General features: G+C 39.5%; 1 long non-coding RNA gene across 1 annotated transcript in view; it reads right to left on the reverse strand.

The window, feature by feature from the left end:
• Positions 1-20,778, reverse strand: part of LOC101749139 — a 219,515-nt gene that overhangs the window by 114,231 nt on the left and 84,506 nt on the right. Inside the window, exon 2 of the long non-coding RNA XR_006936298.1 lies at positions 18,259-18,352. This is a non-coding gene — a long non-coding RNA (uncharacterized LOC101749139). The remainder of the gene's footprint in view (positions 1-18,258; positions 18,353-20,778) is intronic.

Here is a 20,778-nt window from a genome sequence, read left to right on the forward strand (position 1 = left end):
CTGCGTTATCATCTTCAGTTCTTGATTACTTCCAGAGCATAAATATTAATCCCATTGACTGTTTCAACTCCCTGAAATAAATGCCACCTTCTACGTAAAAAATGCCATTAATGGAATTTACTTTGCTTCTAAGAGCACAAAAGTCTCTTTATCAGCTCTGTTACAGTAGGCTTACTATGTCATTTCTGCACTGCTGTTGCCTAATGAAACCTTATCCAAAATTGCGCCATGCACTCTCATTCTTGCATATAAATGTTTGTCACCTAAATTAAAAAAAAAAAAAAAAGAGAGAGAGAGAATCAAAAATAGGATATGTTATAGATGGGGAACTGAGACACAGACTGATTTCCTGACATACAATAAATCAGTGGCAGAAGGTCTGATCCCTTATTCAATCCTTCCAACTTTCCTCTTTTTTCCATTCCTCTTCCACATATTACTTACCTTTACACGTGATCAAGATAACTATCACAACCATGATGCTATGCTATTATATAGCACTAAGGATGAATAAAAATGCGAACTATGGAGTATATCAGTTTTATATTGTGGTTTCAAATGTCACAGATCTCCACCCATAACAGTACTGCATCACTGTTTCCATAGAAACAAGATAACATAAGCCACTTTGGTTTATGTTACTGTTTCTGAAAGCAGCCAACCTCAAGAAGAGAATACCATCTTGGACTTTATAAATGAATTCTGATTTGTGATTTTTATGCACAACATAAATCCAAATGATGTACCAGCTTTAACAATGCAGTTATTTAATTGAGTGATAGCAAAGACAATACTGTAGATAGAAAACAAGGTTCGAGGTGTCACAATGAGCTGGAAATGTTTTTCTTTTTAGATAACAGGAGCTAGAAGGCAACAGATACTCATACTAAATTTAAGAAAAAAAAAGTTTATATTTAATTGACAGGAAGGAATTATAGTATGGTAGTGACATATTAGGACTGGCAAAACAGTGTAGAGGAATTTAAAAATAGAGCTGTTCCTGAAACACAACCTGATGTTTGGGAAAAAGGTGTGATATGAGCTCATTCATACTACATGTATAACGGTAGCAAGCCAGGAGTTTGCATGTCACAGTAGCTGAGATCTAAGGGATGACAGACACAGTATAAGAACCCAGCCAGGTCCAGTGGAGCTGAAAAACAGCAGCAGGTAAAATGGACAGGGAGCTAGGATGTGTGCAGTGGTACTGTAGGAAAGAAGAAAGAGGGAGTGATACTGTAGGGATAGATTAAAAGAAATCACATACAAGGCACAGACAAATCACTCCAGACCAACTCCAGAAGTTCTTTCCACCTCTTCCAAAACTTTGACATGAGGCAGAGCAATCACACTTCCTGCTGCAGAGCTGCAAGCCTACCACATAACCTCACTTCTTCAGCTCATTTTCAGGATGTTTTTCAGGATATTGATCGTTCCATAGAATAGTTTGAACTGTGAGATGTGTGATGCTTATAATGGGTTATAAAACATGGGGAATTTTCTGACTGACTCCCTGCATGGCAGGAATGTGACTGAAATACTGTAATACGATGCACTCTTATAATTCAATTACTTTCTTCATATATTTCATCTGTTTATATATTTTGTCTACCTCTTGATGTCTGAAAGTTAAATAAATCCAAAAAGCCTGTGCAACTAGAAGAGCCTCCCATCTAGAAACAAGGATTACTGGGATTGTATTCTCCTATCATATGTATCCCTTCTAATGGCTCAGACTTCAAGGGGCTGACAGTTGCTCTGTGCTCTAGCATGTACAATGGAAGGAGTTTGGCAGTGGTATCTCTGTCTCTCTCTCTCTCAAAAAAAAAAAAAAAAAAAAAAAAAAGAATAAAGTCAATTCTTTCTATGGCAGACGTACACATCAGATCTTCATTTGTGCTGAATGCCACCAAATGCAGATGGGAGCTCCGCACTGGAGCAGCAGCAGTCCCTCACTGATGAGGTCAGCAGCCACAGGAGAGCACAAAATAGGGCTTTAATCAGTCAGTCCCAGGAGAGGAGAGATTAAATTGCCTCTGCTAAAACACTGGCTAACCTTCACCAAAAGGAAAGTCTTCAGTTAAATGGTCTTTTCTTCTCTTGGAACTTTACTTCACAGCATTTATGAGAGGAACCTGGGGAAACCTTTGTAAAATCAGAAACAGAGTTGTGTGAAAGTATGAATGTGAGGCTGTATCGTCTACTGAGCAATAGTTTTCACCATAAAATCTCCTATTCTCCTATTCCTATTCCTGTTTCATACAGGTTGGTGGGGACTTAATAGCTCTAATGAGAAAAGCATGAGTAAAAGGCAGTTACACTGATTCTGAGCTGAGTTTCTGCAACAGTACTTCTCAGGGGATAGACAAGCTCCTGAGTTTAAAATGCCACTCACTTCCTGCAGGAAGACAACTGAAATGAAGGTGAGTCTAAGCGTGGATCTGAACAAAAGAGTTTTGCACCAAGTCATGCAGTGATCTCACTGCTCTTCACGACCTGTCCTTCAAGCTGCCCTGCAAGAGCTTCGCTCCTTCCTCCCTAACCTCTGCGACCATACTTCTCATTCAGAGGCCTCTGCCATTTCAGAGCACCTGGTCTACAGCTGTCTTTTGCTCTAGCACTACTCAGATTTCTCAGGAGTTCAGAAATGACCTTGTGTTTTACAAAATTCATTTAAGCTTTCAAACACAGCAAGAAATTTCACTACCTGTTGTACATGGTACTGGTACATAGCATGTCACACCAAAAAGCATCACGCCCTATCTGCAGAATATACAGATGAAATGTATTTAACCTCCATCACATAGAAGAGCAGTAAACAACTAGAATATTGCCCCATGGTAGGGAAATGTGAAAATCTGGTAAATGGTGATGGAACAAAACTTAACATAAGAAAAGTGGTATTTGCAGTCTTTACAGTATTGCTGACAGAGAAACCTAGATATTACTGTAGGTATTGGATCACTTATGGGACTGTTCCTCCTATGCCTTGAAAAACAACATGCTGGAAAATAACGACTGGCCTCCAGCCTGTAACCCTAGACTAGATTCTGTCCCACAACAACAAAATATTCTCTAAATGATGACTATTCAAATCTACTTCCGGTGATAGGTAAAACAAAAACTTTGCAAGTTCCCTCCTAGCCAGGAAGAGTTTGAAAGGGATGCTTTTGTGAAGTGTTTGCTTTCCTTTGGGTTTTTTGGGAGCAGTCTCAGTTTGCAATCCAGCAATTTTCAGTGAATTTCTGCATTACACTGTCTCTATATCATTTGCTCCCTGGACTATTCTTCTGTCATCCCTTTCGTTGGTTTTGCTGCTTTCTCTTTGCTTCAGGTCAGACCATTGCTCCTTTGAGAAGCCTCCCAACCTGTATTTATGTTTCACTCCTTTCTTTCCCATTAAGGGAAAGGATAATTTTTGTTTTCTTCCCAAATGCTCCAGCTGCATGCAGGATAACAGAAAGAAACTTTCTTTTACATGTCTCAGTACACAGAATGTGCACAGCAAACTGGAAAAAACAAATCAAGTGGCTGTATCAGCGTCCATGGTATGGAACAAGATAATCTCTTCCTTTCATCAGGATTCTCACTTACGACTTCACATTGTCTATAAACTCTAGATGAAATGTTTACAGTTAGATGTCTGCAAAGTAGAGGAGAGGATGGATGCCAAAAGGTATTCTTAGTAATAAGCTGTAATGATATAGGCATTTTAGGATATAATTCATTCAACAAATTGTAATTGCTTATTTTAGGCTGACATAAGTAAAATCTTACATTTCATGGGTTGTATTTTTGGGAGTAGGGGTTTTGTTCTCTTTTGGCTCTGGGGGCACTACACTGACTTGATTTCCCCAGTGAAATTATACATTGGTGGATCAAAAATAGAAAACATAGGGCAGATACTTACCTCTAAAAGACTTAAAAATCTTGAGTGTAATTCCTCTGCTGCCTTTTGATCATCACAGGGTTATTTTAATTGCCTAAGTGATTTAGGCACAGACCTCTGGAAGAAATATCACTCTGTGACGAAAAACACCAGCATTAAGTGAAGAGTGCACTGAGGAATACGTGGAGAGAAAATGGAAAATATTTTAGGACATAGCTTAATACTTGCCAATTATGGAAAACAAACTATCAATCTTTATAGGCTTCATATTTTCTGTAATAGTAGCATATCCTCGTCTAATCAGAACAAGTGAAAAATCCAATTAAAGTCAATTAATAATGGTCTACTCAGCTCTTTTTCTTCCTGAAACCTTACAAGTCCTGGTGTTGGACAGCTGGGCATTTCACGCTCACTGAGAACTCTGTAACATTGTGTAAGTAATCCTCTGCAGAAAATGGAATAATTTCTCACTAAGATTAAGCTAGTCCTTAGGTTACAGAGAGAAATACAAAGTGATACTGTAGATACTCACCCTGTGTTTCTGTTCCTCTTGGTTTTTTTTTCCAAAAATGTTAATTTCAGAAAAAGACCGAAGCACAACGTGCTTTGCTCTGTTGATTAAATAAGTTAGACTTACACCTAACCAGCTCTTTATCCAACCACTTGTTAGAAACTTGTTTCATTGGTCTACCAACTGCTTTGATGCCTTACAATGGTCAGCTTCCAAACAGAAATGCACCTCTGTATCTCTGAAAGGATCTCAATTTCCAAAGTCCTTTCAGAATACTCCAGAGTAACACTCCACAGGAATACTCCATGGCTTTTATATTGTATCAGTTACCACAGATGGCTGGAAACCTAGTCTTTTCCCTAAAAAAAAAAAGCTTCCTGTGGTTTCTTTGCTAAAAGAGTTTCATTTCAGCTGCTGTGCCTTAACAGAAGTGCTCTTCAGCTCAGCCTTGGTCCCCTATAAACTCAGTTCTCCTTAGTTCCCACAGAATTTGTGGACTTGCTGTGTTTTTTCTAAGACAATTGTTCCCAATACTGGTAGGTGCAGTCTGTACTGGCTGCCTCTCCTGCTGTCCCAATCCACTGAAACTGGAACCTGCTAACTTGGTTTGCTCCCCAGCACGTGGGGCAGAATGGAGAATTTCTAAGAGCAAATGAACAGCTTAGAGAAAAGATATAGGAAACAGATCAAGTACAGGAGTAATCCTTTGATACATCATCTCAGTTTTTGGCAACTAGAGGTTTAGAAATTTCCTCTGCTGAAAATTAAATCAGGAAAATCATAAATAATAGCTACTAATATGAGTGCATACGAACACATTCATATCTATATAATACTGGCTTATGTTTTTGGCCTCCTTTAACACTTTGAGTTTCATATGCTGCAGAGGGGATACCCAATCTATTGGCAGTTTTAAAGATGCGGGTTCACCACTGATTTACAGAAAGACATATGGCTGCATTCTGATCTTCCTTCCTGACAGTGGGAAATCATCACAAAAGCAGCCTGCTGAGTAGGATCTGCTCAGGACTAGCTGATGGGAAATACTCAAAACAAGATGTCACCACTAAATCCCATCCCACTCTGGGGTTTTAACATCTCCAGATCAAAACCTTTTCATAATGAATTCAAACCACAAACCATAGGACAATCCATGGGCTCATACTGAACATACTACATTGCATGCAGCACATTCAGTGGGAGAGCTCTGGTTCTACCTACCTCTTTCTGCTGGTGATGATTTAAGCCATCCTTCTTGGCTCTAGAGGAGCTCTACTTACAGATGGTTCTCCTCCCAGGTGATGTCTTGATAGGCAGAAGCATCATCCAACTCTCCTCTGGCTCAGCAAGTTTTGAAGGGCTTCTTATAAGCAGAGGAACTCCAGAAGAAGGAGTAGAGAGACTTCTTTTCAAACAAGAGCAGTAATAGGGCATTGTCTTCAAAGTTAAAAAAGGCAGATGTAAATGTATAGAACCGAAGAACTAGACTGGTTTTCTGCAAGCTGGTCAAATGCTACAACTGTACAAAGGAAAAGGGGTGCTCAAACTGTCCAGCTTTGTTAAAAGACAGAGGAAGCCCAAAGCAAAAACATTTGCTCCATTCATATAGTCCCAACCAAAATCCTAATTTTTGTAAATACAGTATAAAAATGGACAATTGTACATTTACTCAATGGCACTTTCAAGAAGAGAGTTGCAAGACATTCTTTTCTGATTTTTATGGCATACATGGGCTTCTACCACACTATAGCTTGCAGCAATAACAGAGAGAAGTTGTATCCAACCTGACAAATTGCAGTCTACCCACAGCGAAAGACAGGAAATTTTTTAGCCTTTCTTTTTCCTGTGCTTTGTTGGTACATTTTTTCCTCTAGATGTTGGAAATTAACTGAGCAAAAGGAAAGGTGGGCTTGAATTCAGAAGAAATGAGGCTTTGATCTTAAAGAAGGTAAAAATCAGAATGCAGGGTGTACACATATCTGTAGGTCAGGGGAAGTGATGTCACACTTATAATGAGCAACAATGATACTTCAGAAAAAAAGAAAAAAAACTTCAAAAAATGCCTCCTAGATATTAAATCAAGGGGTATGTTTGCATGTTAACTGCCTTCAAGCAATCTTTTATATTAAGCTACTTTACGTGCAAGACTTCCCAGATCATTTACAGGGCAAGTGCTTAGGAAAATAGGGGCTTTCCAAGTGCCTGAAAAGATTGTCTGACTGATTGTCTGTCTACAGATTTTCTTTTAAAGCTATTTTAAGTATATGATCCCATCCCAGCTATTTAACTCAGGAACCTGTCAATTAGATGCTGCCTAATTGAACTCTCATATACTGTAGGATTGCAAGCCACAAAGCGTATGAACAAAAATGTGAAGAAAGGGTTTTCTGCTGTGATTTCATTCTTCAAACCCAATTTGAAAAGGTCAGATTTCAGATTGCACAACCCTATTGAGACTTAGGGACTTAACTGGGACAATCATACACCAAAAAAAAAAAAAAAAAAAAAAAAAAAGAAAGAAAAGAAAAGAAAAAAAAAGAAAAGAAAAGAAAAAAAAATCCACCCTAATTTTTCTTCCTCTGCTGAAAGGCAAAAGGAGGTCTTTAATATGAGTTACTTACTGGGGCTGATAGCAAGGGCTGTGGGTGTAGAGAGGACAATGAAAATTGAAGGGAAACAGTTTTTGTACTGCTGAGCTAGTAAATGGATGACTGACTGACTGTGTGACTTCTCCTTCAGAGACCCATTGCAGTCTTGCTTACTCTTGTTTGATTTCTTTTTCTTCAAAGAGAAAGTGTGGGATATGAAACAGATTTAGGGTCTAAATAAGAGAAAATATCATTACAAGAGATTTTAAGAAAGGCTAATAATAAACTGTGCATTTCACAAAGGTTGGACTGTCATTCTGAGCTAAAAACTCCCTGAGGTTAATTGGGAACATTGATTTCAACGGGATTTGTATCAGAACCTAAAACATTGTGTTTTACAGAAATGAGAATGGCGGTATCTATCTCAATATGCATTAAGCATGTTTAAACTACTCATTTAATCAGCATACAAATGAATTTACATTCTCTCTACGTATATTGATTGACTGCATAAACAAGCATGACCTCGGCTGCTGTAAATCCTCAGGACTCCATCAGCTCCAGTGGAGCAGCGACAGTTTATATCAGCAGGGAGACCTGAACCAAAAAGAACAAGGGATTTTATACAGTATATGGCCATTTATGCTCTTAAATAGTACAAAATATGACTGAGTTCATATGAGCTGATGAGCAGGAAGAAAATGCATCTAACCACATAAGCTCATGTAGCAGGTGGCTTGCAATTATGATGATCCCCAAATGTTGTCAGAACTATGCTTGGCACCCTCTTTGATATTTAAGGGGTAATTGAGTGTTAATTCCATTGACCTTATTCGCAGAACCTCTTCCACCCTGGGAGCACTAGTGACAGTCAGGCAGCACACTTTACATAGCTGTCTACTGGATATTTTTCTTTTTAGTGATTTTTCATTTTTTTTTTTTTAACCTGAGGCATTTCAGTCATGTAACTTCAGCAATCAATTTTTTTGGCCCAAAGCAGCATAGTCCTCAGTCACATGGAAGCAAGTATTTGCATGCAAGCTTGCTATTAAAGCACCAGGGAAAAGAGTGAGTCCACAAAAGCTTAAGAAATAGGAATCTGAGTTGAATCATCGCAGTCAGCTAAATTACAGGCCCTGTAATTAGCCTTTTTGGAGGTCTGTTAAATTGTTAATCCCTTTGCTGGATATAATTGCTTTATTGAATCTAAATTAATCCAGTGTTTTAAGAAATAATAATGCAATTCTAATGGCTACATAAAATTAAAAAAAAAAAAAAGAAAAAAAACAGAAACCATTTTGTTAGAGACCTAATTTAGATTAGATGCAGTGAAACAGCTTTGGGAATGGCATTTTGTGCAGAATTTTGTTGGGGGAGGGGCTGAGTTGAGGGGTAATATTTTATTTACACAGTGTATGCAAAGTAGTTGTATTTAAAAATTCACTACATTGGGAGCACTCACTGCATATGGAGAGTGAGTCAGTGCCAAATCAGAACTGGATCCATGCCAGGAAAGAGAGCCGGCGGTTAGACATCTGTAAAGTGTTGGATGGGATGGAAGACAAACTTAAAACACTTCTGTTCATTACACATCTAAGCTGTTTCCTAGCTATTCATCTAGATCTGAATTTCCAGACCAAAACTGCTGTACCTAAAGATGGGCATTTACATATTTTGCAGTACACAGGAACCATACTGGGTCCCAGAAGGAGCAACTTAACCTGAATGTATGCCTCTGAACTATCAAGACGTAATCAGGTCTTATCTGACCCCATCTGGGATTAAAAAAATGTATATCATCCAGGTGTCTGGGAATTCCAGCACTACCAAGAATTATCTCATTATCCTACAGCACTATCCTAATCAGATAAAAGGAGGATGGGGGAGAAGAACATGGAAACATGAGGAGGATGGGGGGAAGGGCATGGAAACATGAGAAGGAGAGGAGATAAAAGGGAACTGGGGAGAAGAAAAAACACGTTGAGTCTTAATTGAGCTTGGAGAGGAAGCAAGAGGAGAAAAACATAGTTGGCTGGGTTATGATTTATTCTCTCTAGTGATCCATACTTGCAGTGAATTGAGACACGCTCTTGTTTCTAATATATATTTTATACTTTGTTTATCAAGTGTGAAGTCAAGGATCAACAACTTTAAGTTATGGGCGAAGTATGGTGCTTCTTCAGGCTTTACTTTGTAAAGCCCAGTGAGCATTTTCCAAGCTGTTACAGATGATTCCACTCTGAACCCCAGCTTGAGGAATACGTTACTCTAGTATATTACAATAAACTCTGTAATATATTACACTTTTTATAATCCCCTATATGCATCATGTGTGACCTTGGTCCCCGGTGCTTCACAAAAAAATCATTGCCAAATGACCACAAGAAAAGAATTTGAGGTAAAATTTGCAAAGAGGAAGGGAAAAAGAAGAGCAGAGCTAGATACACAAACCAATGGATGTACTATCCTTTCTCCTCTTCCACTTCTAAAAGTAATGAGGGGTGGAAGGGTAGCAGGAGAGATCTAATGCAATGATTGCTATCAGCAAGTTTCCAAGGATTCATAATCATAACTCTTGATACATATTTTTTATTTTGATTGCTATTTGTTTTATTATTGCTATTTTATTTTATTTTGCTACTCCTAAGAGAAATTTTAGAGGTTACATGTTTGTGTATATATTTAAAATTCCATATGCATATGTACAGATACACAGTTTTTCAAACTACGTTGGGGGTTATTTGGGCTCCAATACTATGCATAAGTATTCAGAATACCACCACAATTAGTCCTGATAAAATTGAAAGGGGTGTTTGAGACTAGCTCAATGTACCTACATTTCCAGTTACCCTTGGGAAAATAAGTGTGTAATCAAGTGACGTATTTAAAATACAGCCCTTAGACACAGCCACTTCAGCAATGAAGCATGACAGCTTCTAAAGACATACTGTGACTCTTCATGTATTTTTCTTCATTCAGTTATGATGTCCTCAGTAATTCTGTACTTATGGAGAGCTTTTAGCAAACCCATTTTAATTTGTACACAGAGAATTTCATGTCACATAGCTATCAAATGATCCATTGCTATAAAACACTTTTTTTAAAACAAGGTCATTAAATTCATAACTCTATAGACAAACAGGCAAAGGAACAATCAGGTTCATCTGGATATCTGCCTCAAAGTCCACTAAATTAGCATATCAAGGCCACTTTTTTTACGTCCTTCTTCACTTCTTACATAAGAAAAACAGTGAATCAGTAAGTTTCTTAAGGGCAACCTCAGGTAATTAGCAATACTTTATTATTTTAGTATTATTTTACAGAGAACCAATGATAAATATATTAAAATAAAATTAATCAGAATCATTCATTCTCCTTCCAGAATATCTGTCTTCACATCTCATTTGATTTCTTTCAAGTTCCTTTTTTTTTTTTAACCACATGCATTTCTTGAAAATTTCACTCTCAGCTTCAGACGAGGAGCTCATCCTGCCATGAGCATCTGCACCAAACCAGCTACCTCCAATTGAAGGAAAGATATTAAGTGTTTGGGGAGATTAGTCTGGCCTGATCATGCATTCCTCAATGACTTAATATTCAAGAAAGACACAAAAAAAATAAATGATCTATGTAAACAAACCCAAATTACTACAGGAAAATTAAAAAAAAAGATAGGACAAACAGGAGAAAAAAAAAATTCCTTTCAGCTCAGGCACATAACCATTATACAATCTGAAAATAAAGCATCATGAGAAATCACTTTCAAGTGCATCATTAACAAGAGATAAAATGAAGAAGGTAATAATTTACAAGAAAATATAGTTAATTGAAAGTGACTTAAAGTTCAATTTGAGGCGAGATTTGTGGAGATGTTATTTATAAGTCTCTTATAAGACTGACTTATTTAATAGTGAAAAAAATAGATAAACCTTTGGGATCAGAAACCCAACTCCTGCCTTTATTTCCATTGAACAAATAAAAGAGATTGCTTTGTCCTACAGTCTCTCTTTGATTTTGCTCTTAGGGCTTCGTGGGCACAGTATTACCACTTTATCTTAAAAACGTTGAATGATTTTTATTTCCTTCAAATTTTGTTTAAAAGATCAAGTTTAATGACATAGACAATCACAATAAAATCATAAATAGAAGGATGAAAATCAGACCGGAAATAGAAGGAATAATGGTAGAATCTACATAGATTCTATAGTAGTATTCATATTGGCTAGGCATGATGTAATTCAGCATCAAGACAAATATCAGAATAAATAATGAAAAGATTTATTTGAAAGAATCTGGACTATAACCAGGATGTGGTAAGAGCCAAAATAAATTTTACTTAAATAAATTGCGCCAGGAAAAACTTATTTCTCTCAATGGCAGATAGCAAGATGTAAGGACAGAGGAGAACAAACACTGTCATGTTTGTGGATTTGGGCTTTTGACATTTCAAAGGACATTCCAATAGACAAGCAGATTTCAGGTATTTGGATGGTTACTTGGAACTGGAAACCTCATTCAAAGAATAGTTTTAATATCTTGCTCATTTTCAAGTGAGCAAGATACATCAGGTCAGGTTCTGCAAGAATTTGTCTTCATGACATTCAATAATGAACTGGTAGATAAATTAAGATGCTTTTTGCCTTTGAATATGACATTTAGCAGGAAAAAAAAAAAGCTGCAAACTCTTTGTAGCATAGACTACACATCTGAAATGACCATGGTGAACAGAAGAAATCTGAACTCAGTTACGCAAATGAATTTACATGCTCACGCAGAAGAAAAAGGTATCTGCACAAGCACAGTGCAGAAAAGAATCTAGAGCTGGAATGGATAACAAGCAAACAATAAAATTGTATAACTGTGTAAAGAGCAATAATGCTGGATTAAAGAAAACGAGCATGCTATATGCTAAATACACAGAACGTTCCCTCAACTCTATTCAGAGTTGGTAATCCCCCACCCGGAGCCACGTGACTGCTGCAGGTTACAGCATGTCAAGGAACATATCAAATATCTAGAGAAAGGTCCAAGAACAGAAATGAGAGTCAACTTCCAAAAAAGACGATCTAGCATGAGACTTGAGCTTGCTTAATCCAGGAGGGAGTAAAGTAGGAGTTTTCAAAACCTAGAAATATTCTTTGTGAAAGAAGATAATCAATTGCTTCCCACAACCCTGAAAAGGGGAAAAGATTGCAATAAGGAAGAATTAGGTTAGAGGTGAGAGAAATATTTCTGCATCTTAGGCCAACCAGACAATGAGTAACAGACCCACAGAGATTTTCCTGCTTGTCAGAAAGTTTAAGGGGTTAGCTAAACAACTGGCTGTGTCATCTGTACTGATCCTGCTTTAGGACACACTTCTGAATTAGTGGATCTCATAAATATTGTACAGAAAGTATTATTATCAACCAGTATGCAACTTCTTATGCTTGCTGAATTGCCTAGACTGTGGTGATAAACATGTACCTCCATTAAGGTCATTATAATGTAAATCGAACATGAAAATTGAAAGTAAAATGATTGCCAAAAGCAAGAATTCAGCTAGGCAGTATGTTACTGAATACATCAGAGGAATGGAAACTGGAGATATATACTCTATTCACAGATCTCTCACAGTAGACTGCTACTTTCTGTCCAGATATTTCATTGCTCCAAAATAAAAGATCAGATTTTAATTATTAATTACACCCACAAAATGTGAGTGCCTTTGTGAGCAGTCCATATTGCATTGGCTTCTCAGGTTACTGCATGCTCAACAGTTTTCTGTTTCTTTGCATTAAAAAAATAAAATAAAATAAAATACACCTCTCTGTCTTGCAGCTCTTAGCTCCAGCACATCCATTATTTCACGAATAGCGATTATTTTCCCTTTCTTTACCACTCTGCATTTTTCAGGTCATTATTTATATAACACAGTTGATGACATTTACATCATACCATCATGGTTATGGAAAAACCTATAGTCTTAATTTATGTATCAGCATACCATATGGAAGTAAATCCTTTATGCAGTCTGGGTACAATACATCCCTAAGGTTCTAAGAAAGCTGAAATACTGAAAATTAGATCTTGGGTCATTAAGACACAAAGTGGTCCCTGGCCTCACTAACCTAACAAGCAACATACATTCCCTGCTTTGTTATAGCATCCAAGGGTTTGTAACTTCTTACTCTAATGTTATAAGAACACAGAGGTGTTTAATTAAGTCTATGATGTCAGGTTTTAATACTACCTCAATGACACAAGTGTGCTGTTAGACTTTTCCATCTTGTAGAGAAGTATTATCAAGGCCAATAGAAATTCTGCACACCCAGCAAGCAGAAGACTGAAATCCATGAGCAGTTGGAAGGCAAGGTGCTGAGTTTACCCAGAACTTTGACTGAAAGTCCTCTGCTTTCTTAAAACACTTGTCCTATTCTTGCAGACAGTGGGGAGTAACAAAGCGTACCTATTGCTAAAAGCAGCTGATATTTTACCTGTTTCTGTTACTGTGTGCTCAAATCCTCACAAGTCATTCAACACAATCTCACTCACATTCATAAATTTATGCTAGAAAAAGATGTCACAATATTACACTTGCCAGTATGGATTTCTGTACTTGCCTATGAACAAATCTATGCATTTACATCTCTTCTAAGCAATCTGTTAGGGACTCATTTTCTCCTCATAATATCTAGCATAATGAAAAAAGAGTATTTTTAAAAGTTGCTTTACTTCCTTGACAGGATTTCTCCAAAATCAGCATCACTAAAAACAGTATTTCAGAGAGGTTATGAAGTTATTTTTAAAAACAAGTACACATACTTTGTGACAGGAAAGAGAAACCTTGTGGTGAGCACTACAAAACCACAACCTACTGCTGCTCTGATCATTATTCCCTGTTACCAGTTACTGGACCACATGCCAACACAGCTATGACAGGGTCCAAGAACAATTGTGTTGGAGCTCTGGAGCTGTCTCTGGCCCTGTGACTTTGTTAGGCTGCTCCTGTGCTGTCTTGTCTTTCTTGCCCTCCTGAGGGCCGCTTCCTTTCCCTTCAACATAATCTCTTAAAGTTTGTCTCTGCTTCATGCATTCATTGATAATATCCCATTCAAATCCCACATACATCCTGTTATACGCAAGGTGTATATGGCAGACCTTCAAGCTGTAAGTGCAGGTTTATTTCAAGTAGGAAAATGGATTTAAGAAATATGTCCTCTCTGCCTCAGAAATGCACACCTGGAGCTTTACTATTGAAACGCACCCTGACTTGACCGCAAAACCAACCTGCTCAGCTTTCAGTGTGAAGCTTCTGCAAATACACACCACACCTCTTTTGTCAAGTACCCATTTCCTACTATACATAATACCTTCTTTTTTCTAACTAGATCCTGACTCCACATGGAAAACTCAGCCTTGGTTTCACATTCCTTGTGCCTTGTTCAGCCCTGGAAAGTTTAGCCTGATATATTTTAAAGATGGAAAAAAGAACATCTAGAGCTGGGTTCAGTTTTAATTCTGTATTCTGCCATTGAAATAAAAATAGAATTGTGATGTGAGAGAGGGACTTTCTCTGCTGCTCAGATAGAAAGCTCCTGGGATTTTCCAGAATATCCTGTGTGCCTCTATGCTGAAGGCTTTTAGGTCTCTCCCAGCATAGCTAGGCTGTACCTCATGGGAGTGTACACAAGCAGCAACCTGAGCCTTCTCCTCTTTATCCATATCATGAATGTTCAGTGAGCCTACCATGCAAGCCTTCATAACACACCGTGTCTTGTAGTAAAAGGCTGTGGAGGAGGGGAAGAGACCAGGGTCATGGCCAGATGCAGGCCCTGTGGTTATCAGCCTCACTGGCTCCCAGGTGCTGCCAGTGTCTGAACATGCAAATATCCTTCAATGGAGAAACAACGAGTTGGTATGGAGATGTTCTTTAGCATGGGAACTCCTTGCTAGATAAACTATGGAAATGGCACCAATGCCAGGCTCTCAATCACACACCTGCAAACCTGACAGTGATTGCAGGCCCAGGCACACCACGAGGGTCCCCAGAGCAGAGTCAAACAGCCTTTGTGGCTGCAGGGCAAGCCTGGGAAATGTGCTCAGGAACATAATTTCCCTGTGCAGAGGGTTTCCAGAGCATCTCAGAGGATGTTGCAAGATCTGGGAGCATGGGCAATCAGGGCATTTATCCTTGACAGCACTGTAAATGCACTGGGGTTTGAGGTTCAGCCATCTTGCCAACTATCTCAGTCATCCCATTCATAACACAATGTTACAACACCCTGCATAAATAAGTGCTTGTCACCAAGATTAAGATTCTTCAGGGTAAAGCTGCAGCTTGAAGCATGGCATGTTTCAAGCAAGGCACTGCATCTCTATTTGCCCATTTCCTTGCATAGTACTTCTCAAAATGACCACAGCTACCCCACTGGAGATACAGACACTGAGTACCATAGAGGAGAAAGAAAGGTAGGCGGAAAGGAGGAAGGGGAAGGTCTAACCTGGCTCCCTACCATCCTGGCCTCTATTTTGATGTGTGGACTACAATATTATGTGATTGAAGCTCCATGGACCTGAGGATCGTTCTGTATTCTCCCTTATTTGGACACAGAACACATTTCCAGAAGGTTGCAGGGGAGGTATTACATCCTTTCCAAATTCCATTCAAGTAGCTCTACACCATCCATTGCCAACTTGTGTTTCCCAAGTGCAGCATTTCTCCAGCAACAACCAACTTTTACACCATACATCAGTTAAGACCCAGTTTTTGCAAAATGCTATGTATGAATCTACAGATTGAAAAATAGCTGACAAATTGCCTCTTCAAAAATATTAAGAATGCACATTAGATACTATTATGAAAATACACCATTGCACTCTGCAGGTGACATTCTTATTTCCAGAACCTCCTGACCTCAATCTGTCTCTATCCAGTGCTCTTATGAAGTCAGAGTAACCTCTAGGACCTTCACTGAACACAAAGAGGCAAAACAAAGTGTTCACAGTACGTAAAACAGTGATTCAGGAATGTACTTCCCCTGTCCATTATTATACCTGTCAAGTAACATTTCTGTATTTTCTTAATATGCAAGAGATCATGTGAATTAATCATCATGATGAATCACGTTAAAAATGTATATCATAGATTGTGTTTATTAAGTCTAGGTTTGGGGAGAAATCTGATATTGAATCAAATAACTGTGCCAGCTCTGCTAGGAGCCTGTTTCTTGCTGCTCGGCTATAAATAGCGCACAGCACACATGTGAAAAGCATCACGCTCTGTTCTGAAGTGGGAAATTGCTGAAGAAAACTCTTCTGGTAAACAAGCCCTTCCTGAAGGCTGTCAGAGTAATTGGCAGCAAACACATCTCCTGGATTGCCCTGCTGACAGAGCTGCCCCCACTCCTCCCTGCTGCTAAAGCAACGCTGTGTCAGGGAAGCCAGAGACCAGTAGCATGGAAACCAAGAAGTCCTGGTGCTGACCTTACAGAAAAACAGCCCAAACTGCACTCTTTAGCAAACCACCTCTTCAGTGTGGTTCAGATGCACACTCCATCTCCTTTCTGAGCTGTTGCTGCCACCTCCCTTTGCCAGCAACCACCGCTCCAATTCACCCCCGCATGGCAGATCCTACAGATGTGGTCCTCCATGCTAGAGATTATCAGGTACAACAGCTTCACAGCCTCCGCAGGTAAACACCTCCAGTGCTCCCTGTAAGGCTTCTCGTTTCGCTGTACTGCTCACCAAGCAAATGAAAAACAAACTACCCTCTTTTGTGCACATCTTAATTTACTTTTGAAGTTAGACAAGGTTGCTGTACCCACTAACAGTATTTTACACAGTTCAAGACTATTAAGAGCTCATAGATTCAAACAATCGGACAATCATTAAGGTTGGAAAGGATCATTAAGATCATAAAGTCCAACTGTCAATCGATTGCCACCATGCCCACTACACCATGTCCCTAAGATCATCCAAGATCATCCTGTTCCAGAGGGTTACTGGGATGCAGAACAACTTGTGCACTTAATTATTCAATGGGAAGTATGTTTAAGGGATCACACCTCTACTCTGCTCAGCTTCCACCTTCATCAATTACATGCATAGTGCTAACTGTAAATTTGCCTCAGCTTCTGTGCAGTATCTGTGCCAGCAAGCCTGGGAATTCTTTCCATTTCATGCATTAAGCCATACTCACATGAACATAAAACATGCCATCTGACACTGCTACTAGTCAACACACCACACTGATAGAAGTGCTGTTTGTTGGATGTATTTAGGCTGCAGGCAAATACAGTGGGGCATATTCATACCATGCCAGGTGACAGTTCACACAACTTGCCCTTCAGAGGTGCTCTGACGTTTCCACTGACTCTGTGAGAAACTCAGGCTCCTAAATTTTGTTGTACCAGACTGTGTCTCACTCTGGTATCTAAAACACACAGTGAGATTATCAGCTCCCATGTAGGCGATTATCTCCTTGTATCCCTTTTGGCATATACAGTATTTGAGCAAGATCACATACAAAAAACCTCCCAGAAGTGCTCAGGTTGAAAAACATCACTGGCTCAAATACTTCCAAAAGGAGGAGCCCAATCCTAATTTAAATGGACTTGTTTTTAAGTGCAGGTGATAGCACAGGATATATTTTGTAGTTTTCGTGCACAGAATTATGATGAGGTATCTAAAGCAGAAGAGCTGCTGATCAGTATATACACCCATTATGTGGTCAATATCACGTTTCACCACATGGATAATACATTCCAAACCAGTTCAGAGATAACCAGATCTTCACAGAGACACCTTGTTTAGTTACTACTGACATTTGGAATATGCTATTTGTTTTCCTTCCCCTTTACAGTTGACAGTTACTGCTTAAGAAAGGACTTTGATAGAGCCAATGACATGCCTGAGGGTATTTTTTAAAAGCAGTTAGGGGGGAGGAGGAAGAAAACGAATACATAAAAATAATGCACGATCTAAATTAGTAAATTGCGTGCTCCCAGATGTTTCCTTCTTGAGTCCTCATGTAGAGCAACTATGTCAGGACACCTGTAGTTTAAGGTTTTCAGTGGTCAATCAATCTTTCCTCCTTTTTCATAAGCTGATCTCATATTTTCCAGGGTGATGTTGTTTTCACTTCACATCTTCTGTACAAACAAAGTATACCCTCCCCCACAAACACACGCACACGCTGCTCTTTGGTCTGCGTACAGGAGCTTGGCACCAAAAAGATATGTGATTAAGATTTAACAAGTGTCAAAGCCAAGTGGCTCACAGACACTTACCTGGAGATCAGAATGCGGTTTAGGTGTGTTCTGAAATTCAAATTAGCAAGTGTCATTCTTCCTGCCTTCTACCACACTTCAGGGAATGTTTGATCTGCAGAGAGTGAATGAAACACAGAAAATGAGCAAGACAAGCCCCAGGATGGAGGGGCTGATACTTCCCACTCCCGGGCACTGCCATTGTCTCTGGGAACATGTGAATAATCACATTTACACTTTGTTACATGGCCAGATTGCAGGGCACCAGTGTAGTGCACTGTAGAACCAACTCCCTCATAAATATTTAGGTCAAGGATTTCAGCACAGAGCTGCACAATTAACAATTCAAAATGCTACCACTGAGTTTTGTTTGGCACCATCAGCTGGAAGTGAGCAGACATGCCTTTGTTAGGTTACAATGTAGTCTATCATTTGTAATACACCATGAATGTAACAGACCCTCAGAGCATTGATCAGAAACTTTATACTTTTTTTTGTTCACTAAAGTACACGCTTTAGAAAGGCTGTCATGGTCTCATGTTATTGCCAGATTGCTAAGAAATAAAAGACATTACAAGGGAAGGAAGGAGATCTATCATCTAACGACCTACATGGGTTTCTTACTGTAAAAAAAAATACTAAATTTAGTTAGTTCCCATATGAGAGAAAAAATGAAATAGATACTGTAAATACTGAAGTTGCATTGTATACATCTAGTCCAATATGAATTTTACACTACAAGTAGTAGTCATAATTACTGTATCAGTGCTTACCTACAACTACCCCTCACATCTCCTTATTACACTATTATACAAGTGTATCAATCACCACAACCACAAATACAGGAAAGAGCTGTAAAATCAGATTTTAGGGTATAATCAAGAAGGCTTTTTTTTTTTTTTTTTTTTTTTTTTTTTTTTACCTTCATCCCTTCTCCACCTAAGCAGCAGCTGTAATATTACAAAGTAAAAATAGGGAGATGAGATGGGAAAATGAAAAAGAAATAAAGAGTCTGAAAAATAGGAACCATTCAAGGACTTTGTTTTAATTCTTGTGCCCAGGCCGGAATTATCGGTCATCTTCTTGCGCTGCAGTTTCTATGACAAGCATGCATGCTCAAAGCAGAATCATAGAATCATAGAATTGCTCAGGTTGGACCTTAAAGATCATCAAGTCCAACCACAACCCAACCATACCACCCTAACTCTAACAACCCTCCGCTAAATCATGTCCCTGAGCACCACATCCAAATGGTTTTTAAACACATTCAGGGATAGTGACTCAACCACCTCCCTGGGGAGCCTATTCCAGGGCTTAACCACCCTTTCTGTAAAGAAGTGTTTCCTGATATCCAACCTAAACTTACCCTGGTGCAACTTGAGGCTATTTTCCCTTGTCTTGTCACCTGTCACCAGTGAGAAGAGCCCAACCCCACTCTCACTGTAAGCACCTTTCAGATACTGGAAGAGAGCAATAAGGTCTCCCCTCAGCCTCCTTCTCCCCAGACTAAACAGCCCCAGTTCCTTCAATCTCTCCTCGTAGGGCATATTCTCCAAGCCCTTCACAAGCCTTGTTGCCCTTCTTTGGACCTGCTCCAGCACCTCAGTGTCCTTTCTGTACAGAGGTGCCCACAACTGAACACAGTACTCGAGGCAAGGCCTCACCAGTGCCAAGTACAGGGGCAGGATTACTTCCCTAGTCCTACTCACCACACCATTCCTGACACAAGCCAGGATGCCATTAGTCCTCTTGGCCACCTGGGCACACTGCTAGCTCATATTCAGCCAACTGTCCATCAGTGCACCAAGGTCCCTTTCCGTCAGGCAGCTTTCCAGCCACTCCTCCCCAAGCCTGTAGGGTTGCCTGGGGTTGTTGTGACCAAAATGCAGGACCCGACACTTGGCTCTATTGAAACTCAGACAGTTAACCTTGGCCCATCAATCCAGTCTATCCAGGTCCCTCTGTAGTGCCTTTCTCTCCTCAGGCAGATCAACACTCCCTCCCAATTTGGTGTCATCTGCAAACTTACTGAGGGTGCATTCAATCCCCACATCAAGATCGTTAATACAGATGTGAAATAGAAGTGGCCGCAGTACTGAGCCCTAGGGGACACCGCTTGTGACCGGCCGCCAACTGGATTTAACTCCACTGACCACAACTCTTTGGGCCCAGCCATCCAGCCAATGTTTCACCCAGCAGAGCATATGCCCATCCAAACCGTGGGCATCCAGCTTCTCCACGAGAATGTTGTGGGGGACAGTGTCAAAGGCCTTACTGAAGTCCAGGTAGACCACATTGACAGCCTTACCTTCATCCACTAAGCGGGTCACCTTGTCATAGAATGAAATTAGGTTTGTCAAACAGGATCTACCATCCGTAAACCCATGCTGACTGGGCCTGATCCCCTGGTTGACCTTTAACTGGTTCATGATGGCTCCTGAGATTATCCGTTCCATAATGTTCCCCGGCAAAGAGGTAAGACTGGTAGGTCTGTAGCTACCAGGATCATCTTTCTGGCCCTTTTTGAAGATGGGTGTCACA

Source organism: Gallus gallus, chromosome 2, assembly GCF_016699485.2.
Source record: "Gallus gallus isolate bGalGal1 chromosome 2, bGalGal1.mat.broiler.GRCg7b, whole genome shotgun sequence".
NCBI lineage: Eukaryota > Metazoa > Chordata > Aves > Galliformes > Phasianidae > Gallus > Gallus gallus.